The sequence below is a fragment of the Desmodus rotundus genome, chromosome 2, assembly GCF_022682495.2.
Source record: "Desmodus rotundus isolate HL8 chromosome 2, HLdesRot8A.1, whole genome shotgun sequence".
In the NCBI taxonomy this organism is placed as follows: Eukaryota; Metazoa; Chordata; class Mammalia; order Chiroptera; family Phyllostomidae; genus Desmodus; species Desmodus rotundus.
In genome coordinates this window covers 16,894,338-16,919,691 of record NC_071388.1, presented here as the reverse complement: position 1 = coordinate 16,919,691, position 25,354 = coordinate 16,894,338, and positions in this window count along the sequence as shown.

Sequence of the window (25,354 nt, the reverse complement as noted above, 5' to 3'; positions counted from 1 at the left end):
ACTCTATTCAAATCTAACTTGGTGTCCTGTATTTATTTGGCAAATACCATCTGAATGAAATATTTCTATTTCAAGACTGACTATTGACTGAATGAATTCTAGGGGGAAATCTTATGCTTCATCTAGAATAGCATGTTTATCTGTAAGTCTTGTTTTGAATAGTGAAAATATTTCATCTGTAATTCTTGGTTTGAATATTGATTATTTGATGGATTTGAATATTGAGTCATTTGATGGAGAGAGGTTGTCAATTACTATAAGAAGTGGCCTTGATGCCCTAGACTCAAGGTTAATATTTTCTAACAACAGTGGAACATACTTTATCTCCCAATCGTACATGCCTGAATGTCTACTGACTCACCTAGGCAAATAGCAGCCTGAAGGTCATTATTCCAATATTACACTGTTCCAGGCAGATCCAATAATGTCAGTCTGTCCTGATCCAGACATGAAGTTTCTCACACGTATTCATACTGAAATACACAAATTTTGACAGCTAATAATTATTGAATACATGATTATTTCACTTCCCAACATATCTGAACCAATTTCATAAAAAATTAAAAGATTGTTTTGGAGAAGCCTGGATACCCTGGAAGGTCAGAATTTTAGAAGCACACCCTCATATACCAATCAATATTCAGGATAGTTAGGGCTGTTTCGCGAAATGTTGAAATACACACTGTTTTTCTTAAAACAATATTCAGCTATCCAGAATTCTTAAAAAAAATTTTCTGCAAACTTTTAGTGCATATTTTTAAATTACAGTTGTTTTAAGTAGAAACTGAAATGTTCCATAAATAAAGAATGGCTTGTACTGTTTAAAAGTTTAAATTTATTACTATGGTCATCAATGCTCATGTAGTCAAACTTCAAGTTCTGTGACCTGAGAGTCTGGATTGAATGAGATGGAAAAAAGTGTAGATGAAATGGATTTTGACAAGATGTAGGGATGGAAGAAGATTAGAAGATTATATCTGAAGATTTTAACTTTGACAAGACTTTAAGATATCCAAAAGGGATGTCAAATCGGCACTTGAAAAATGAGTCTGAATTCATGAGATAAATTAGAACTAGAGTATGTTTGGGAATCATCTCTATAGAAAGGTTACTTAAAACCATGAGACTTGATGAAATTTCTAAGGTGAAAAAGTTAGATAAAATGATGATAGGAACTAGGACTGAGCCTTGAGCCACTCATACAAACTTGTTTTCAGCTTTATTGAGGAATAACTGACAAATATAATGTATACATTTGAAGTGTACAACATGATGATTTGGTGTGCGTATACATTGTGAAATGATACAAAGATCAAGAAAATTAACACACCCGTCACCTCACATCATCAGCACTTTTTTTTCCCTTGGTCACTTACTCAAGCTTAAAGGTGGGAGAGAAGAAGAGAAAACAGGAGATATGACTGAGAGACGGTCAAAGTGAGAAATTAGGAAAAGAAGGAGTGGTGTACTAGAACCTCAGAGAGTAGAGTATAATAATAAGAAAAGCATTTTACATACCTGATTGAAAGGACAAACCATACACAACCAGACAAAACATGTCTCAAAAATCCTAAGGTGAAGAAAAATAAGGAGAGATTGAAACACTGACAAGAACAAAAGGAGGCTAAAGGGACAGTACAACTGAATGCACTGGAGTGCCTGGGCTGGACCCTGAAACAGATAAAGAATGCTAGTGCACAGAGCTGATGAAATCTGAATAAGTTCTTGGATATAATAAAAAAAGAAACACTTCTTCCTGGCTGGTGTGGCTCAGTGGTTTGAGCACTGGCCTGTGAACCAAAGGGTCGCGGATTGAATTCCCTGTGATGGCTCATGCCTGGATTGACAGCCAGGACCCCAACAGAGGGAGCGCAAGAGGCAACCACTCATTGGTGTTTCTCGCCTTCTTTTTCTCCATCCCTTCCCCTCTGTTTATAAATGTATAAGTAAGTAAATAAATAATTATTTTTAAAAGTTTACACATTTAAAAAATTAAAATAAAAATACTTCTTAAATATGAATATTTTAATACTAGAATAACAGGAATTTTTTTGTTCTGAATAATTTTCTGATTCTTGGGATGCTGTGGGAAGTATTTTAGCTTCAGCTAATTATAAGATCATACCATATGATCTCACCTTTAACTGGAACATAATCAACAAAAGAAAAAAGCAAACAAAATACAACCAGAGACATTGAGGGGGGGAACAGTCTAGCAGTGGCCAGGGGGGGAGTGGGGTGGGGACAGTGGGAAGAGGGGATTGCAGGAACTATTATAAAGGACACATGGACAATATCGGGGGGGATAGTGGGGGTGGGGGAGGGAGTTGGGTTCAGCTGGGGTGGGGGGAGGGAAGGGGAGAAAAGGCATACAACTGTAATTGAATAACAATAAAAAATAAATTAAAAAAAAAGAATTTGAAGGCATGGTTGTACTAGTTGGCCAACATCAAATGAAGAGCACACCAAATTTTTTAACAATAGTTTGGGACAAAGGTCTTTGTTCTAGTTTGAAATTTAATAGTCAGTTTAAGAAACATAAACATGTGCCTTCACTCTCACTGTCAAACAAGAGGTGTACTGGTTTTCTCCATGTATTTTTCATTAGTGTTCATTGCCCAACGTGATCGGAGAGGCAGTGAAAGTGTAAATATTATCCTGGTTTTCAGTTTTACATCTAATTAGACCTTAGGTGTTTATATTCACATGCATTGTACTTAGAGCTTTGGGTGATTAAAAGATATCTACTGATTAGATGCAGAAAAATAATGAAGTGCCTGCACTCTCATTCAACCAATGTAGTACATCGTTTATAGTATTTTTGGAAATCATAGATATTTAAAGGTCATCCATATTGCAACTGTATTTTATGTACTTGTACTTACAGAGACACTCTATATGTGAACAAAATGAATATGTTGTATTTAAACCTTTCATTTCTTTTTTGTCCAGGGTTAGCATAATATGTGAAATGCTCCAATGTACTTTTTTCACCTTCTACAGAAGTTATTTTTATGATAAGATCCTATTTAATCATTATAAGTCTTTTCCCTTTGGCTTGGATGTGGCTGACTACTCTTTGCCCAACCACATGTCAAAAGCAGGCAGGCAGTCTGATTCAAAGGTGCGGTTGAGACAGGAGATTCAAATATATGCAGGTTCAACTAGTGTTTGTTAATCACTCCTTTCCTAGCTCCTGAGGAAAGACATTTGCTTTCCCTTTACCGCACACACACATTCTCCTGTGCAAATTGCTGCATTTACATGCACTGGATGAAATAGTTTGGGACTATCGGGTTTTCCCCCCGTATGAATTCCACAGCTGTTCATGAAGAGATTAAAGAAGATTTCTGGAGATTGAAACTAACCTGTTCTAAAGAGGGACAGAATAAAGAAGGCTGAGAAATTTTGCATTTCTGTTTCCAAAACTCGAAATTGTAAACCACATTTAGTTTTTGTAGACCAGCCCGTCATCACATCATTCTGTTTTGTGGGGATACAGCTTCTTAGATTCCTAACTTCGCTCCACCTATGAACAATAGTTTTACTTGCTCAGAAAGTTTATTTATTTTCTACACTGCATAGCCAGCCAGATGTGACTCGCTATGCTATTTTATCTACCATATTTTCAGCAGCGTCTCCCTCTATCAATCTTTTCAAGTAGCGGGGTTTCCTTTGCTTTCTATCTGTCCCCTCCTTGTGGCTAGATCACGTGAAAAGTACTCTGAGCTACAAAAAGAGGACATGCAGAGAGTAGCCTCAAGCATGTTAGCTGCCAGGATGATCTAATTTCTTTGATAGACTCTTCAAGATACCTGGGTCTACAAAATAGGTGTTAAGTAAAAAAAAAAAACAAGCAGGTAAAAGGCAGACTCTGTAACAAAACAAAGTTTGTAATGGAACATAATAGAATCATTCAGAGTTAGAACATAGTTAAAAAGAAAATAGTCCAATTTCACGTCACCTCGATTCAAACTGCAGCCTTGGATCCATCTGTTGCTTGTTAGAAAATAAAACAATTCATCTCTGGGCATTTCTACAGATGTGAATCAAAGGAATCTGCACTTCAGTGCAGTCCCAGCTCCTTGTTAATCACAAAAATAAACAGGCAGAATATGTTTTCTCTCCGTTGTATTAAGAAATACCAAATCGGCATATATGTCAACAAACTTGCCTTATCCTGGAAGAGGGAAATCACATCTCCTGATAATAAATATGGATTAATCTCTAGGAAAAATGTATTCCTTAGAAAAAAAGTTAAGCTCCTAACATTTTTAAAACACTTTATGGGGATTATCAAATCAGAATAATTAATTACTATGCAGGAAAAAATATAAATAATGTCCAGGCATATAAATGATTTAAATTATATTATTTTGCATAAATGCATTAAATTATAATATTAAGTCTGCTGGTACTTGAAAACCATGGCACGGGTCATTATATTAAATTCTCATGCCGCTTGTTCCTTTTAAACGTGCTGAGTGTAGAACCACCTTGGACAACACTCTAACACAACACTCGTCGTTATGGTTACAGCATAGTTCGTAACACAAATGGACGTTTTTCTGCATAAAGGAAGGTTAAGAATTTTCTTGGTTGTGGAATATTGAAACTACAATGGATTTGTTTTAATTATTTAAGTTAAGTGACAAATTTATCTATTCATCCAAGTGAATTATCTGCGTAGATAGCCATATGAGTTTAAGTAGTAAATCTAGGCACTGTTATAGTAGTTGTTAGCTGAGGTCGTCGGATGTGGTGTTCACTACTAATTTTTGTCATTTTGCTGGCTCTTTATCTGTAACTACATTACATTGATCCAAGTGACCCTGGAACTATATCCACTTAATTGTAATGTGTGTTCTTCCAGTATTCTTAAACGTATTCTCAAGTATGGCAGGTTTACAGGCACAGTTTGTGTTAAAGTATCACTAAATTTAAGAAGCACCGTGCATCTGCACACATGATTTCTTTCTGCTCAGTACTGAAAACACACAGATGGTAGATGATAGATGATAGATGATGCTCTGATGTGATCTGATGTGTTCAGTCTAAAACATCCTTATACTTCATCAGGGTGCATGGCTCCCCCCACCCCAAACTTGAGTAGCTCAAACTTAAATACAGAAATGTTATAGTGTTTTTTAGAAAATATTGTACATAGTACTGGTCTAGCAGGGCATTTGGGAAGCATGTTAAAGGAAATCTATGGATTAGTTTTCAGAGAGAAGCCAGAAATATGAACAATTATTTCTATCTCTGAAGACACGTAGTACACTAATATATGGAAATCTTTTATTCAATCCTGAATTATTTGACTATAGAATTTGACTCTAATTGTGAAAAATGTATAGACTTCTCAATCTGTATTTGACTTAGTTTTTTCAACTCTAAGATGCAAATAAAAACTACAAGAAAAAGGCTAGTGCAAGGGCAGAATAAAATCGAAAATCCTTACTTCAAAGAATAGACTCAATAACGAGTAAACACTGTGAAATTAATATTTCTAGAGTTACTTTGGCATATTGGAAAGCTCTTTTAACTAGATTTGAAGCACCTTCCTGCATTCTTACCTGAATAACTTTAAATAAATAATTTAAACTCTGGAAGTCTCAGTTTCTTCATCTGGAGAAGTATAAAGTTTAAACTCCAGGTTAGATTAGAAACAAAATAAAAGCAAACATACTGTCTATTATAAATTCTCAGATTTTTGTAGATTAGAAACGAAGTCAGCATTGAGAAATTCTAAAATGGCTGTAGTTTCTCTCATGATCTTATGTCTGGTGTCGACTTTTTGGATAAATCCTTTGGTAAAAACTGTCTAAAGAGAAAGAGAGATGAGCAAGTTTTAAAATATTCTTGTCCCTCACACCCCAAGATGATATAACATCTACAGATTTGTAATTATATTAATAATCAGATCTCATGTCTGGTTTATGTACCGTTGTTAGAAAGTCATGTCCTTTACATTTCGTATTTTCCTGCTTTCTTATTCTAGGCTGTTCTCTCATTTCTCTAAATAATACCAGGCACACAATTCTGTCCCTAACTTCCTCTGGTTGATATGGCCTTCTCCAGTTTCTAGTAAAGTACATTCAATGTTTGCTGATTTATTGATCAAATACCCTGAATTTGATCAGCTCCAAAAATATTTAATTGCTGTTTTGATTGTGTTCTAATTCTTTATAATAAACTCTTCCTATTTTCAACTCTCCAATTAATCTAGCATATTAGGTCACTCAACATATTTCTGATTATTATTAAATTTTGGAAATATGGGAGGATTTTAAAATATATCATCACATACAAAATATAATGATTCATAACTAAGTAGAAGTACAGATAAATATACTATGCATTTCACTTAAAAAATGTGTTTGACCCTAGCTGGTGTGGCTCAGTTGATTGGAGCACCATCATGTAACCTAATTATTGTAGGTTCAATTCCCAGTCACAACCCATACCTAAATTGCAGCTCGATACTCTCTCTGGGTGTGTGAGAGAAGCAGCCAACCAATGCTTCTCTCTTACATCTATGTTTTTCTCTCTCCCTTCCTCTCTCTCTAAAAGCAAAAAAAAAAATGTCCTTGGGTGAGGATAAAAATAAAATTAAATTAAAAATATGTGTTTGGACACTCCAAAAAATTTAGGAGAAGGTTAACCCAATGTTTGTTATATAGATTACAAATATTCGTAAATCCTAAAGTTGAAAATTATTGTTACAAGTACAGTAGACACTTCTCAGTAATTTAGTTGTTTTTGTGGGAGAAAGGGATAATATTCACACATATATCATAATTTATATTTTATAAATGGTACTATGCATGTACAATAGGTTGAAACAGAGTTTCTCTGTGGTACCTCTCTGTGGCTGCCTATTGCATAAATACACATCTCACTCATCTTAATTTGCCTTACATATGATAACATGGTATTTAATATATCATCTCATGCAACATGAAAGCATTCATATCTAATTGTTTAGAAAATTAACTTTTCATTTTTAAGACAAATTGTAACTTCAATGCTTCTAATGTTGCTGGTATACTCAACTAAATATAGTAAAATAATTTTTAGAAAACATTTTGCGTCATCAATGGTTTAAAATTGTTTCATAGCTGAATTGCATATTTGTGCAATGGGAAGTAGTTGAATGCAGAGCACATGGTTCTGGGGAGTTAAGTATGGGATAAAAGCAGAGGGCAATCTGCATTGTGTGTGCTTATTCCAGCACTGAGTGTTCTTACAGAGCATGCACTATTATGGTTTGTATTCTCTGATTAGGAAGCCTGAGTTTTCACTTCAAAAGCCCCCTGTGATTTTAGAGTGCAAGGAAAGCATACACTGGTGAAGTGACTTGCCAGATCATTGAAGTTCAATGCAAGCATGGAAGGCAACTCCAGGGAGAGCAGTGCTGCTCTAGTCTGTGAAGATATCTATATCCCCTGAGCTGGTAGGAGGTACCTGAAAGTGATGGCAGAACCACGGGAAACCTTTGATTCACAATAAGATATTGCCTCCTTTAGAACGAAAAGCCACCTGTTGTTTGTCAAAAGATACTACTTACTGATTATTGCCTTACATATTAATGCAAAGAACACTTGGAAGCAGTCTCCTGTGTAGCTACTGAAAGTCAGTCTTTCACCTGTCTCTCGTAGGGCAAACTTAAATAAAAATGTTTTGTACAGCCAGTAGAGAATGCTTCTTTCTTTAAAGAAATCAGAGCCATCTGCTGGGGCCAATGAAGGGATGAGGATCGAGGAAGTATTGAGCTGCATATTGCCAAGTGCGGGAAAATGCTAATAAGACTCACGCTGAGAAAAGCTCTCACTCATCAGGGCGCATCATTGCACACATTAAGCTGAGGCTGTGCATTGCCGTCAGCCAGAACTGGAGAGAGGTAAAGGAGGGTTGTGCCGTGATGTATCTCCAGTCACCCTGTGAATGGCTGTCGGAGGGCAGGAGGTTTGCTGTATTGTTTTTGAGATGACTTGCACAGCAAAAATTACCTGGTGAACTCGGTAAATCTCTCAGTACATGATCAAGGTATACTTATATTGATATTATGCTATGCTGAGAAATAGAAAATGATAAGTAATGATTATATTATTTTATTTAACATTCAAATGTACAGATGCAGACATATGCATTATAATAACCTAGTGTGTGCTCTGTGTGGTCATGGATCTTAATAAAACAAAATAAACAAAAGAAAATACAAACAAAAATGTTTATTGGCTTTTCAAATGAAAGTTTATATAAGGCCATAAAGAAAATACTCCATTTTCCTCATTTTTTGACAACATGGCAACATTTAGTATGAGGCAATTCACAACAGGTAGACCCACAATCTTCTGTGTTTTATGAGAAATAAAACATACAGTACTATGGAGTGTCCAATTCAAAAGTGACTGGACTGAATGCTGAAAATTGCATGATTCTGGTTACTTTGATGCCATCACCTGGCTCGTGTAGCTCTGCTAGAGTGCACCTGTAAGCCAGTGCAGGGCCAATGAAAGGAAAGGAGGGAGGGGAAGGAGCAGAGAGGATTGCCTGACGTTGCGTAAGGGGCCTGATGTTGCTTACAGCCAGCCAATGAGCACGTTTTAATTGCCAATAACTATTGAGATTCCTGAAAAACATAAAAAATATTTTCCCTTTCTATAAAAAATCTTGATTTAAAATATATCTTCAAGTTTAGTCAGGTAAACAATAAATAGAGAAGTAGTTTAGGGTAGTGACACTTTTGGAAATCTGGATGATGTTATCTGGTCTTTTGCTAATTAGCTTCCCTTGGAGCCATGACTTCACTTGCTTGTGCCTCAATAAAAATAAAGCAAAACAAACAAACAGAAAACAGGTTAGGGTCCACACACCGTTCATTCAGATTTCGGTGTGTAGATTCTATGTATGGGAAGAGACTTCTGTTTCTCCCTCACCCATTTGATAGTTCAGAAAAAGAGGAAGTGTGCCAAGGGGTGTGGAGGGGGGGCATGTGTGCTTTAGAGAGAGAGAGACAGACAGACAGACAGAGACAGAGAGACAGAGACAGAAAGAGAGAGCGAGATCTGGAAATTCCCTGTGAACATTTCTAGATAATCGATGTTTTTTTTAGTTCTCAGTTATGTCACTTTCCTTTATGTTTTCCTTAGCAGCTGAAACACCTGCTTAGGAGTCAGATGGGAAATGTGTCTTCGTGCAGAAGCAAACTTTTAACTTCCAGTTCTCCGCCTTGAATTGAACTCATCCACTCAAAACTACTCGTATGCGTTCATGTAAAAGGAAAACTGCACTGGAACATGTTAAAAAAGCAAGGAAGATTTTACTCAGGACTGTGGCAATAGAGACATGGACATTGCAATAGTGCAGAAAGATTGAACTTAACTCCTGAAACAAAATGCAGAAGGATTTTAAAGTGTGAGATGAACCTTGGGAGAAGGACTAGAGGACTTCATGGGGGAGAAGGTAAATATGATTAGATCATTTATCTTTGCTAATTGTTACTTATCTAAGTTAAATTTTTACCTTCCCACAGAGACTGGGAAACAGGGGTCTTATTTTTCTTAATGGTTATACTTGAAATGGATTGCATCAAGATATTGAGAAAGATTTTCCTGGGCTGCCAAATTCAGAATTGTAAGTTTTCTAAAGTAAATGTTCTAAGAAATGGGAGGTCAGGAGCTTACGGTCAGGAAGAAGCCTGTCTGAAGTTTAATCAAACCAAGGGAAATGTTAAGGCCACCTTAGTCATGCCACAGGTGCAAACCTGTTCTGATAGTGTTACTAAGTATAGGCAACTGTAGAGCAGGTGTGGAAATTTTTTCTCTTTCCCTTCTAGGTTCCTTGGCTGGTTTTATAATTCAATCGACATAAAACAGATTAACAGAAGAACACATGTAATCCTATATGTAGGTGAGCCCCATAAAAGTATGAAACTCAAAGGTAACCAGGGCATTCAGACTTATATTCCATTCTGAGCTAAGGAACCAGATAGAGACCCGAGACATTAAAAAGAAGGAAGGCAATCCATAGGAAGATTAGAAGGAAGGATTTTGGTAATCAGGTGTTTGCTTTGCCATGAAGATAAGTCTTTCAGATTCTTTTTAAAAAGGGTCATCTTTTACAGTAGCTTCCTTTCTGGCACAGGACCCCTCTGAAATTTATTTTAGGTAGTTCAGGGAGACGTGAGAAGCTATTCTTGAGTCTGCTGGATCTTGAATGCATTCATCTCAAAATAATCCCCCTGCCCATGGGGCATATTTTGGTTGTGGTATTCTCCTCTTCACAGCAAAGGAAATAATTCTATTTCTCTCTCTCTCTCTCTCTCTCTCACACACACACACACACACACACACACACACACACACACACACGGTGGGGGGGGTCACTCTGATAAGAGGAGGCTAGAAGTCAAGAGCCATGACATTCAGAGCCCTCCACCCTTCTGTCAAATCTCCTAACATCAAAACTGCCCTTTCTTGTGTGGAGAAGTCTAAGGGATGTGGGAGGGGAGAGATCAGAAATGTTCTCTCGACACTGCTTCACTTTAAGGAATATGCAAAGCCCTACTAACATTTAAAACACGTGAAAACTTGCTAGTTATCAATTATTTTTAATTTTTAACCATAATCAGAGAACATATAGTATCTATATGAAATAGTTTAACATTCTTGGCTTCTAATGATATTATCTGTCATTTCTATGTCTCTTCAATTGAATTTTCACCTCATTATGGGTAATCTTTCACTTTGTATATTAGGTGAATTTTTTATTGGATGCTGTACTCTTCTGTATATGTTTAAATCTTTTGGTATTTTATTTGGAACACAGTTAAGTTTGCTGGAAACAATCAGTGTAAGATTTGTTTTTGTGGTGTTGTTAGATGGCATTAAAACAGCCTTGCTTTAGTGCTAATTTGAGCCTGTTAAAGAAGCAACATCTTTCTAAGCACTCCAAGGCTACCTTGTGCCAGAAGGTATCCCCAGGTATGTGTGTGTGGTCTCTGACGGCTTTTGTTCCCACTCTGTGGTTCCTTTTACAGCTTCTTTATGCAGACAAAACATCTGTGAGAGGCTGGTGGTCAGAGGAAAACCTCTGCATACCTAAAATCTCTTCCTCTCTTAGCCATACTTTTCCCTCTGGTTCTTTGTCTCCTTGTACTCTGAGGTCTTTCTCCTCAAATCAGCAAGATTCACACAAAATCCACAGACTCTCCTTGAACTTTCTTTTTTCTTAATTGACTTTATTATATTATTTTATAATAAAAATATATAGGTTTCTGGTGTACAATTCTATAATACATCATTTGTATATTGTACTGTGTGTTCACTACCCCAAGAAGCCTTCTTACATCCTCCCATTTATCCTTCCTTACCCTTGTCTATCTCCCTCCACCCCCTTTCTCCATCTGGAATCACCATGCTATTGTCTATGTCTATGAGTTTTGTTTCGTTTTGTGCTTAACCCCTTCAACTTTTCACCCAGCCCTGCAACCTGCTCCTCCATGACAGTTGTCAGTCTGTTCCCTTAGTCTATTTCTATTTTGTTTGTTAGTTTCTTTTGGTCATGAAAAACTCTGTTTGAATTTTCCCTCCTCCATTGTGGCTGAGAGCCTTTCCATGCAGCGAACTGGGTACATTTCTTTCTTTTATATCAAAGATAACTGTCCTGAGCTATCTTTTGTCCAATGGCTGAAAACCATTGTTTTATACATTGCTTCGGATATTTACCGTGGAAGGTTAAATCTTGTCCCTGTTACTTTGCCGTGACTATAAATCTCACCAGTAGCATTTCACATAGTGTGTGTGAATGTATGTGGAAAGCAGAGTGTCCAAGCAAAGACTGTTAAAAGTGAATCTGAGAGAAGCAATACAGATTTAGTCTATCATGTAGTTCCCCCATAATTTGGTTTACAACAATAAAATATTTAAACTATGCAAACCAACATTGTTCATGCTTTGTCACTTAGAACATGTGCTTTGAGAAATATTAAGTGTTTATGTGGGGATGATATGAGGAGGGACACACACAAAAACAGAATTATCTTCTGGAGGATAGGCCCCTTGTAATACAGGCTTCCCTTGCTAGGTGAGTGCTCTAGGAACCCATCAATATTGGTGTGCCAGCTGGTGTTGTTGTGAGAGGCTAAGTTCCACCTCAGCAAATGTTTTTTGAAGACTCTTTTAACATGCTCGCTCATTTCATGATGGATGATTTACGAGTGCATCTGCCAACACTACAGTGAGTGTTCAGCAGTTTTTATCCATGGCATGACCCTCTTGCTCAGCCCTCTCTACGTACAAATTTTGACCTGAGTGAATTTTTTTTTGTTGTTCTTCCAGATGAAAAAAGTCCTCAAAGGGGAAACATTTTGCCGATGTGGAATAGGTGAAACAAAAAATGGCAGAAGCACTAAAGGACATGAATATCGACAAGTTCAAAAACTGTTTTGAACAGGAACTACTATAAAGGACACATGGACAAAACCAAGGGGGAGGGTGGAGAGGGGGGAGGGAGGTGGGTTCACATGGGGTGGGGTGAGGGATGGGGAGAAAAGGCATACAACTGTAATTGAATAACAATACAAAAAAAAATTAAAAAAAAAAGATTTTTCAACTTTCAAAAAAAAAAACTGTTTTGAACAGTGGAAAAAGGTCTTATTAGGTGTATGCATCAAATGGAGAGTACTTCAAAGGTGACTGAAGTTTAAACATGTAAGAATAGTAGTTCCGAGGGGGAGGGTGGAGGTGGGGGAGGGAGGTGGGTTCACCTGGGGTGGGGTGGAGGGATAGGGAGAAAAGGCATACAACTGTAATTGAATAACAATAAAAATTTAAAAAAAATTAAAAAAAGAATAAATGCACAATTTTTTGTAAATAAATTCCGAATTTTTTGGGTCCCCCCCCCTTGTATTTTCAAATAAGTATTGGAGATATTACCTTCTAAATATTATCATTGAAAAATAATTTTATATATTTGGATATTTATCATCTGTGTGACCTTAGATAAGTCCCAATCTCTCTGTATTTCACTTTGCCCATTTTAAAAATAGCATCGATAATAGTACTTCCCTCGTCAGGTGGAGTTCAAAGATTACATGATTTCATAAATGTAAAGAGCTTATAACTGTGCAGAGCATGCAGTAAGTGCTACATAATGTTAGCAATACTTAGCAGTCCTGCAATGAACTCACATACACACATACCACTAGTTAGGAATATTTTAATAATTAAATACACCTATATATCAAGAGGAGATTTCCACATCAGAACATGTGTTACCAATTGCCCTCTAGATCTGTTTTAAGAAGCACTGTTACAAAAAAAGGAAAAAAAATGCATATTCTCCTGATTGTTCTCTCAAAATATTGCTTTCTAAAGCTTAATTTTTGTTAGATATTGGTAATGATGTTATTCTTGGTGAGTTACCTCGGATAGATTGTCTGAAACGCTCTGTGAGGCCAGCACAGGGTCCATGCACTTCACGCCTGGCCCTCAGAGTGGTGTGCGACTTCGTATTGAGTGGCTGCCTGGTAGATGGATTTCTGTTGGGATAGACATGTTTGATAAAGCATTGCCCTGTTTACAAAAATTTCCCCCCAAACAGGAGACAAAATGAACATGTCCCTACAGCTGTTTCAGTGTTGATACTCATGCATCTGTTATGTCGTTCAATGACCTCGAATGAATGTAAGAGTTAGAGCCACGCCAGGTGGATTATGTTTAGAATATTCCTACTCCATGTGGTAAATTGTTCTGGGCTTTTAGCTTTTAGAAGAGGGCAAGCTTTACATTTTGAATGCATGAAAATATCCCTGATCTTTTAATAGTCAGGACACCAGAAGAGATCTGGCCCAAGAGATGCTTGAATTTTATTTACAACAATTCAACAGGTGCTTTTGCATCAACTAATCATCATCGAGAGAGATGATTGAGAAATTCCTAATTACAAGCCTCAGTGAACACATTCTGCTCCTGGGAGAAAGGAGTGAGGTGAAAGCCCAGCTAATGACCTAACTCTGGTTCATTGTGACTGGGACCAAGAGCAATTCCCACTAACTTTCCAGGGTAAAACCTGGCATCGCATGGGATTTTGCATTATTGTTTCATGCTGTGCACACGGGCAACTGAAGACTACCAAAAAATAGCTTATGAAATGTAGGGTAATGTTCAATCATCGTGTGGAGATGTGGGACACTCTATTTTATTGAATTGAATAAATTTTCTGGCACTTTCCAGTGATTTGAATTATAGTTATCATTTTATGTTTAAAAATTATTGCTGCAGAAATTTTTGATGGTGAATAAAATTGCTTCTCTCTTTAGTCAGAGAGCACAAACTTCACACATGACCTCCAGACAAATCTGTGTATGTTTGCATTGAGAAACCCAGGATGGTCGCTTAGATTACTCAGAGTTCTTACAGATTTCTGATTCTATATTAATTTAAATCATGTTTCTTGGTGATTGAAATATACTAATTTAATTTTATGCAATTTTCATGCTCACTAGATCCTAGGGGAAAATTTGTTCATTAATTTCATTTATTTCATTAGTAATGCACAAGTAAATGTTAGTTATGAGCTTCTGGTAATATTTTATCTTTTCTTTTCCATAGTGTTAAAGAAGTATGTAGTTCTGCTAGAATACTAAGCACTCACTTAAGTTTGTAAGTAACTTCTAGTCGGTATATGCATTGCTGTTATTAGCAGGATTTTAAAACTCTATGTGGTAGACTCCTCTACAGTAATGTCTTCCAGTTTTTTAGCATGCCTGTTAGGTTTTGCTAATTATCTTGTCACAGTGTCCAGTTATTTATCTAGTGTACAGTAAGGGGAAAATGTGGAAAGCACTCAACTGCCTACTATGAATGAAAAGTAACTTAAAATATGAAAGAAAGGATAAAAGGAATCACTGTTTTTGATATTATTCAATGGCTAGATTGATAAAAGCAAGCAAAATGTTGCTTTACTGCTGGTACTAGAAAGAGGTCATAAGTCTGAAAATGCAGTTGATTATATGATCAATAATATATTATTTCTATTACATAAATACAATTAAATATATAAAAACTGATAAGTACAGATTGCATGCAATGAGTTTACATAATATATTTATGCATAAATGTATAAAACATGGTTATTTGATATTTTAACATAATACTTCAATACATAAGGTGTTCCATAATATGTTTAACATGTGATCCCTCATTAACAAAACATAACTCAATCATGTGTTGCATCTGTGCAATAGGATATATGCCCCTGTGAGTGTACCTCCACATAATTGCTGTCTGATTTTCATAAATCTGTGCCCATAGCATAACTCAGAAGAAGTAATCAAGGGATTTCAACTTGATTAAAAATCCTTAATGTCTTGCTTTTAGAATTTAAGGCAATTATTTATTTTAAATTATTTTCTTGAAACTTAAAAAATATAAGTTGAAATAATTACTAGGCCAATATCAAACATGACTTATTAAAAGTCTACTTTTAAATATTTTTGTAATTTCAGCAAATTATTAAGAGTTCTATCACAGTAAGAATTTAAATACCCATTATTCAATATAAGATGAATAATGTTGTTTCATCAAAATGAATTCAATATTAGAATGTTCTTATCTGAGACAAATAATAAAATATTTATATTTTGTTAATAATTAACTCTGATAGTTTCCTGATAAAACTAAGTTTTTCCAATGTGATGTGCATTTGTTATTTTTTTCCGCACAATATGTAGGCTTCTTACTTCTACTTTTGTTGATAGGAATTTAGAGATTTCCTATTCTCCATATTCACTGCACACATATTTGGTGGGAATCCATCTCACAATTCTGGATAAAAGACCGCAGTTTGTTTTACTTCCTTGACCATAGTGATTACTTTATGGATTGTTACTCAATCCAATCCTAGAAAAAAGATTCAATATGACCCTTTTTTATTGGAACCACCCTGCCTGGTTTCAGAAGCTGTAACCCCCAGGTTAAGGCTGAGTCAGAGACCTTGGGACCATAAGCCATTAAGGAGACAAAACTTATCTCCCTGGCAGGGGCACCATCTCTGCCCACTTTACTTCACCCTGCTTGACCCTGAGCTTGACCAGTTAGCCAATGACGGGTAAGATTCCTCAAGGGAGGAACAACCTAAGACAGGCATGGTCATGAAGAGGCCCACAGGGAAGGATTCGGAGGGCTATAGAAAAAGGGGGTGATGGACCTTCGCCCCTCAGCTTTGACATAGCCTGAGTCCTCATTCTGTCTGCAAGAAGTCTCCTAATCTCTTGGCTGCCTTACTTCCGCTGCCTGACTTAAGCCTGAAACAATGACAGAGGGCGGTACAGCCCTGTGCTGGAAAGGGCAGATTCCCTGGGGAATCAGGCCTAAGAAAGAATGCATAAAATCCTGTGAAACATGCTTTATTTATACCCTCAGCTTAAATGATAAAGGTCCAGGCCTGAAATGAGTCTGGCGCCCAAAGTTTTATAGCCCTTTAACTAACTGACGGTAACTCAGAATAAGCCCTCAGAGTTCTCTATATGTTATCTATTGTTTGACCCTTACTGCCTGACAATGATTGATGAGCTTTACCTGTATTCCTGTGCAAAATGAACCTAATAAAAAAGCCCATGGAGGAAAAGGCTCTGGGCCCTTCTCCTTTGAGAGATCGGCTACCTCTCCTCCCCAAGCAGATCATGTCTTAGTAGATTTAATCCCATCCATGGCAGATGGGGGGCTCTGTGGTAAAGCTCCCCCCCCCCCCCCGCTTTTTCAAGTTCTTTTTATTTTTGTTATTGTTTTAATTTAAATATTTTATTGTTTATGCTTGCTGAACATGATAGTTGTTCAAATTCTTCCCCCTTGTTTCCCACCACCATGCCCGTCCCCCACTCCAACAGTCAATTCCCACACCTCTGTCTGAGTCCTGGGTCCTTCACATACAAGATCTGTCCAGAAAGGATCCATCCATGTAATATGAAAAATAGAGTCATTTACTGAAGAAGATACAAAATACAAGAAACGTACATAGGACAATGACACCTCAGTCCCATTCAAAGTAAGCATCTTGGGACCTCACACAGTCCTCCTAATTGTAATCAGCTGCCCTGTCATATTTTCCTGAATCTTATTGAAGGTCTGAAATCTCCTTTTTCAAAACTGATTTTAATTTTGGGAAAAGCCAGATGTCTTAGGGCACCAAATATGGGCTTTAGGGGGCTGAGTCATCTGCTTTATTTGATATTTCACCAAAAACTCTGCAGGAGGCATGATGTATGAGTGGGTGTGTTGGAATTATGAAGCTGCCAGTCATCAGTTGCCCATAGCTGTGGCCTTCTGAATCATGTGAATAGTTTCTGTGGAGGAATTTTCAAGCTTAATGAAAAATTTGATGCAGATTTGTTGATCTACTCACTCAGTCATTTTGAATGCGACAGCCACACAGTACACACACTCACTCAATAGAGTCTACGGCACCCACTGACTAGTACAGTGAAGTCATCATTGTTCATGCAAGCCCATTCCAGTCCCCTTTCTTTGGCTGCCAGGTTACATCAATGTCACTCAAACTATTCTCATTACATTAACAGTGGTTGGACCTTTTCCTGACAGACCTCATATTTTCTTTTCAATTTCTTCACCTTCTTTCAACCAGTCCTCTTCTCCCCTCCCCTCTTACAGCTGTCAGTCTGTTCTATGTTTCCATGCCTCTAGTTCTATTTTGATCATTAGTTTATTTTGTTCATTAGATTCCACTTATAAGTGACATCATATGGTATTTGTCTTTCATCAACTGGCTTACGTCCCTCAGCGTATTAGTCTTCAGTTCCATTCATGACTTTGCAAAAGGTCAGAATTCCTTTTATTTTTCTGCTATGTAGTATTCCATTGTGTAAATGTACCACAGTTTTTAATCCTCTCATCTACAGATGGGCACGTGGATGTTTCCAAATATTAGTTATTGTAAACAGTGCTGTTATGATCAAATAGGTACATATGAGTATATTCTTTTGAATTGGTGTTTCAGGATTCTTGGGATATATCCCCAAATGTGGAATTGCTGGGACAAGAGGCAGTTCCATTTTTAATTTTTTGAGGAAATTCCATACTGTTTTCTACAGTGGTTGTACCAGTCTGCATTCCCACCAACAGTGTACTAGGGTTCCTTTTTCTCTGAATCCTCACCAATACTTGTTGTTTGTTGATTTATTAATGATGGCCATTTTAGCAGTTGTGAGGTGATATCTCATTTTTGTTTTAATTTGCCTCTGTCTGATGGGTAGTGATGTTGAGCACTTTTTTATATGTCTATGGATGATCTCTATGTCCTCTTTGGAGAAGTGTCTATTCAGGTCTGTTGCCCATTTTCTTTACTGTATTGTTTGTCTTCCTGGTATTGAATTGTGTAAGTTCTTTATATATTTTGGAGATTAAAACTTTGATGTATCATGGCAAATATGTTCTATCATATGGTGAGTGGCCTTTTCATTTTGATGATGATTTCTTTAGCTGTGCCGAAACTTTTTAATTTGATGCAGTTCTATTTGTTTATTTTTTTCCTTTGTTCTCTTTCCATAGGAGATATATCAGTAAACATATTGCGATGTGAGTTATCTGAAATTTTATTGCCTATATTTTCCTCTAAAATTTTTATAGTTGTGTGACTTATATATGATATTGTACATAGAAAACCTTAGAGGCTCCACCAAAAAAGAACTTGTCCTGATAAAATAATTAGGCAAAGTAGCAGAGCACAAAGTAAATATTCAGAAACTGATGGCATTTGTATATACCAATAAGGGACTATCAGAAAGAGAAACTAAAAAAGCAATCCCATTTACTATTACAAAAATAACAAGAACAACAAATAAAATACCTAGGAAAAAATTTAACCAAGGAGGTAAAAGTCCTGTACTCAGAAAATTATAAGACACTGAAAAATGAAATTAAAAAAGAAAAAAAAATAAGTGAAAGCATATACCTGTTCATAGATTAGAATAATTAGCATCATTAAAATGCCCATAGTACCCAAAACAGTCTATAGATTCAACACACTTCTTATCAAGATACCAATGGTATATTTCACAGATCTAGAAAATAGATTTTAAAAACTTATGTAGAGCCAAAAGGACCCCAAATACCCCGGCAAGCTTGAGAAAGAAGAACAAAGTTGGAGGGATCACAATACTTGATATCAAACTGTACTATAGGGTCACTCTAATCAAAACTGTCTGATACTGGCATAAGAACAGACACATAACTCAATGGAACAAAAGAGAAAGTCCATAAATAAACCCACATCTTTATGGTCAATTAATATTTAACAAAAAAGTCAATAATATACAATAGAGTAAAGAGGAACTCTTCAATAAATGGTGTTTGGAGAACTGTACTGGCAAATGCAAAAAATGAAACTAGACCACCATCTTATGCCATACACCAGAATAAACTCAAAATGCATGGATGAAACTGGAGAGCATTATGCTAAGTGAAATAAGCCAGGAAGTGAGGGACAAATACCATATGATCTCACCTTTAACTGGAACATAAGCAATAGAAGGAAAAAGCAAACAAAATATAACCAGAGACATTGAAGTTAAGAACAATGTAACAATAGCAAGGGCGGGGGTGGGGGGGTGGGGGCGGGGACAGTGGGTAGAGGGGATTACAGGAACTACTATAAAGGACACATGAACAAATCCAAGGGGGAGGGTGGAGAGGGGGGAGGGAAGTGGGTTCACCTGGGGTGGGGTGAAGGGATGGGGAGAAAAGGCATACAACTGTAATTAAATAACAATAAAAAAAATGCATAAAATATTTAAATAAGTTAGATTTGATTTGATTCTTCTTGAGAACCCATACTAAGAGATTCATTGTTTTCCCTAATGCACTACACACAAAAGTTATAAGAACTAAAGTCAATTCTGATGTATTTTCACCTGATAATGAAACTACTAATAGTGAGATATACGCTGATTAATGTTAACAAATTGATCATTGAAGCAAGCCACGACGTATGTTAGCTTAGCCACTGAAAATTTTAACATATGTGCAAAGATTTCTTTTTGTCTATGCTAAGTCATATTAGTTTTTGCTTATTTGGTGAGAAAAAAGCAGAAACTGATACCTTGGCTGGATTTACCATCCCTTCACACAGCCTCCTGCTCAGGAAGTCATACCTGGGATTAGCCGATTTTGGAAGAAAAGTCAGTATCTACTGTCAATTGGGTCCATAGGGAATGTACCAATAATTCTGAGTTCAGAATCAGAACTGAAACAATGATCTTCCATAGACTGTTGAATTGTGGGTCAGAAAAAAGCAAGTCCACAGACAGATTCTCAGTAATCGTAGTTATGGAGTGTGAGAATGGAGATCTTTCAACCATGTATATATGTCAATTCCTGCTTTCTTGTGATCTCTCTGCCATTATGGTTCTTGTTCTTCATAGGGGTAGATTTTAGCTTTTGTTAAAAATTCAAGACTACATAAACTTTATTTTTTCTTTTTCTCTTTTTTGGAGGAAATTTAACCAGTCCACTTAAGGGAACAAAATAGCCTAATAAAAAACAATTCACTTTGACACCATGAGGATTTATAGTTTCCAGACATATTACTTTTTAACTTTAGATCTTTCAAATAATATTATTAATCTCTTTATTTTTCATAATTTTATTATGCCAACTTTAAGATCATTTGGACACATTGGTGATGGTTACATGAGTGTTGATCTTTGTCAAAACTCATAAACATATATATTTACAAAGGTGAATTAAATATTAATGAGTGTAAGTTATACTTATATTTAAATATATTTGGCCTGGAACAATCTCACATGTAGCCATTATCATCATAGTCACCATTGATGTTGTCCTCATATTTCCCCCGGTGATGAAATTAAGTATGCCTGGAGATATCAATGTTGCAAAAACGGCAGAGTACTGGGTGATGAATTTATGGAGGTCTACTATAATGTTAGTTTAATTTGTATATGTTTGAATTTTTCTACACTAAAAGTAAAAAATGTAGCAAAGTTAGACACATACACATACACAAATGCATACCTATCAAAAATATCATGGAGACTGCATGAAGAATTATCAGTACTAGAAAGATGCCAATCCTAAGGGTTTGCTAACATTCTATAGTTTATTTTTCCAAGCCACATGTAAAATTCACCAATCTCAATTAATACAGATAGGAGGAATAAGAAATCCTTTATTTCAAGCAGTGATATAAAATATCTGAAAAGACAAGCAAACTACTTTTACATGTATCTAGGGAAAACTAGTAACATGGTAGAATGGTGGAAGATCATGAAAATTTAGAGTGTAAAATTCTGTGCTAGGGCCTGATTCTATCATTTACCAGCTGTGCGAGGCTACGGCAGCAATTTAACCTCTCCGAGGCCCAGTTTCAGCAGTACAATGTCAGTGAAAGCACTAAGCACTTGCCTTATAAGATTGTTTTGAGGAACAATTGGAATAATGTATGCAAGAGCTATTTGTAAAACTGAAATGGTGGTTCTTTTCATTCCTATTTTGTGTCTTAGAAACTTTTTTGAATAGAAATGCACGAGCAGCAACTCACTCACTTATTCTGCAATTTGTAAAGAATTCAAAATGTTGGAAACTATCATCTCTTTTATCTAGCATTTTTCTTTTTGATTTTTGTAGTTCACAGGCAGCAGCAGTCAATTACTACTCTACTTCCAAATGCTTTAATAAAATCATTTGGTATGCTCAGAATAAATAACAACCCGAATCGGGAAATACATTGTTGAATAAAATATAGGAGAGCACAAAGCAATTCATAAAAGTACGTGGACCGCATTGTCCAGCACATCAACCTATTTATCTCTCGGAGATTGCATACGCGAAGGACAGTTTCCTTCATAAAACATGCACATACATCATTGATTTTGTAAATTCTATTTCTTAGTAATGAATAGATTATATATAGCTTTGGGTGAGACAGCTGTGATGTTGAATGGAAGATGAACTCAGATTCAGAACATTTGGCTTAAGTTCTTTTCTAAGTATTTGACCTTACATATTTACCCACTTCTCAAAGTGTTAGGTCCTTAATATTCAGAAGGGTGATTAGAGTTGCCACTTACCCTTTCACTAATGCAAAGTTGTGGTGAATATTTTATAAATAAGTGTAAGTGTCTCCTCTAAATTATTTAATATATTACAAAATGTAATGTATTCCATTGACTTTAATGAATGCTAAATGTATTAATAAATATCCATTCTGCCATTGTTTTCTTCCTTAGAAATGAACTTATTTTAATCTGAAAATAATCAAATATTTTGATTACTTATATCATGTTTTTATCAGAGATTGTTTATCATGAAGTGTAAATACTCTAATTGTTTTAAGTCTTTATTTCTGTGATTGTAAAATTTATTAATTTCACTTAGTTTTACCATAATAAATATTTTCTTGAACAAAACTTTGTTAAAAAATAACTTTAAGGTATATTCAGCATAAATCTCAACAAACCCCAAGCTATAGTGTTGTGAAATCATATGCATATAATAAAATTATATAAAATAAATCTTTATATACAGAATACATACACATTCTACCTTTGCCTATCATTATTGTGAAATTTCCCATATGTAAACATGTCATTATATATGTGAAAAAAAGACATCTACAGGAAGGATATAATTATTTTTGGTCACATCTACCACTTCCAATCCTATTCTGATGCATCCAATTACAATTTTTTCACACTTTTAAGGTGAAGTATGCTTTTATTTCAAATTAATGGTACTATCAGAAATGTATAGCCATGTATACTATATAGTGTATCTCACATCAACACATGTTGACAATAAAAATAGAAACAGCTATATAATTATTTCTATAAATAACCATAAAGACACAAGATGGCAGTACTAGTCTTTATGAGTTCTGGAAATACGGTAATGGGTTTGAAACTTTAAGTGCATTTCTCTTGCTTATCAGTATTTACAAAGAAATGTTCATTTCTGTCCATAAACTTTCACCAGTTTGGTGGGATTTTTAAAAAAAAAATGCTAGTAGGATTTTGCTGTCTGTCTATCTATCATCTATCTATCTATCATCTATCTATCTATCTATCATCTATCTATCTATCTATCTATCATCTATCTATCTATCTATCTATCTATCTATCTATCATCTATCTATCTATCATCTATCTATCTATCTATCTATCATCTATCTATCTATCATCTATCTATCTATCTATCATCTATCTATCTATCATCTATCTATCATCTATCTATCTATCATCTATCTATCTATCCATCTATATTTATCTATCATCTATCTATGCATCTGTCTATCCTTCTGTCTGTTATTGGCAGCCACCACATTTAGTAAAAGTACTTTGTCTTTAAAAAAGACTTTAGTTTCCTCATCAATATAATGATGATGTTGGTCTAGAAAACCTTGAAGGTTCTTCCACTTTAGATGACTATCACATTTATTAATTCAAGAGTTGTGCATTTCAAATGAACTTTTCTATACCTTAATGAATAAATGTATTCAAAGTTAAAAATTAGAATTACAGTGGACTTTTTCCTTGTTCAGTGGTTGAATAAAGATTAATGGTGGCCATGGATATTCATTCTTCAATAGATTTGGAATAGTTAAATTCACTTAACTTTTTCACGTATTATGTTTATTAGCATTTAACGTTTTAATGGCCATTGCTAGGCAATCTGTGTCAAGGAATACATGATGTATCATCCTATTTTAGTTAAAAGTATTAGTCATGGAATCTGCCAACTTCCCATCCTTCCATCTCCAAATAACCTTTTTTTTTCTAATTCTGCTTATTTTAGGGGAATTGAGGACTATTTTCTTTTCCAGAGGTAGCATAGTAGTGTCTTATCCACTTTGTTTCTGTTTCTGTTTATTTGTTTTTTTGTTTTGTTTGTTTTTTTACTCATTGGGAAATGTAGGTTTGGGGTTTTCTCTGTCTTAATCTACTTAGGCTGTTATTAAAACAAACCACCATATACTTGAAGGGTTCCTAAACAACACTAAATTATTACAGTTATGGAGATTAGTAGTTTAAGATCAAGGTTCCAGCAGATTTGATTTATGATGAGGAATCCCTTCTTGATTCATAGAGAGCTATCTTTTCACTGTATCCTCACACTGTGCAAAGGGACTTTCTGGGTCTTCTTTTACTAGGACACTAATCCAATTCATGAAGGCTCCACCCTTATAACCTTTGGACCCCTCCCAGGGTGCACCTCCAAATGCCACCCCATGAGGAATTAGGAATTAACATATGCATTTTGGAGAATACAAACACTCAATCTCTAGCATTCTCTATTTCACATTTGTTAAACCTCGACTTGATTTACTTTCCACCTATTCTGTAATTTAGCAAACCACTGTAGGCAAACCTCTTCCCCATGACACCATGGACACACTACATTGAATCCACACAGGCAAGTAGACAAAGCTGAGAAACAGTTTGATCTCAGTGTAACACCCTGTAACCTTCCTGGGAACATTGCAAAGGAAGCAGTCTTGTGAAAAGTTGTCACGCAGCTGTTTCCACTCACTTCCCCATCTTGCGGGAGGTCTCTACAAAGCCACGGATCCATCCACCTCATCCTCCTTAGGGGGGAGCTGCAGGCACTGCAGATGCTTAGTTGCAGTGTTGACTGGCTTCTTCCATGACACAGTTGCCTCCCACTCATACCATCTATCTCCGCCCTTTCCAAGTTGCAGTCATCTTGTGGATGCAGGAAGCTGACAAAGACACTTTGTTTATTTTTTCCCTCAATCTACTTGGGTTCACTGCATTCTTACTGGCTAAATTTATGGAAGTGTGACAAGCCAGCTTAGCAGCTACAGTAGTTTTTGCTCTTTAGGGACAAGTTGACTACCTCTAAATGCCATGTCAATGAATTCAAACACTTTAAGGACTCTACAAGATCTTACATAATAGAAATAGCAAAAATTTAGCAATATATACTCATTTACTTTTTCATTAAATTACTTAGGGCAATAAATCTATAGACTTTTCCTCTTTTGAGAAGACACAGTCCTGTGAAAACCTTTACTTGATTACTTATTACTGTTAGAGGACATTCTATTCTCTGCCTTCATTTTACCTGAATGCTTCTGTAACTAGTAGGAGCCACTGTCTTCACCATTCCCTTTTTTATACCCACCTTAGACCTTGAAATATAAATCCTACCACCCTTCTAATGAAAACAGACTTTTTGTATAAATTCATAGGTTCTATGACAAATGAATTATTCTCAGTATTCATTTTACATGAACTCCTCACCATTTTTTGCTTTGAACAGCCTTTCAGAAGTGCCTTTTACACCTATGCAAT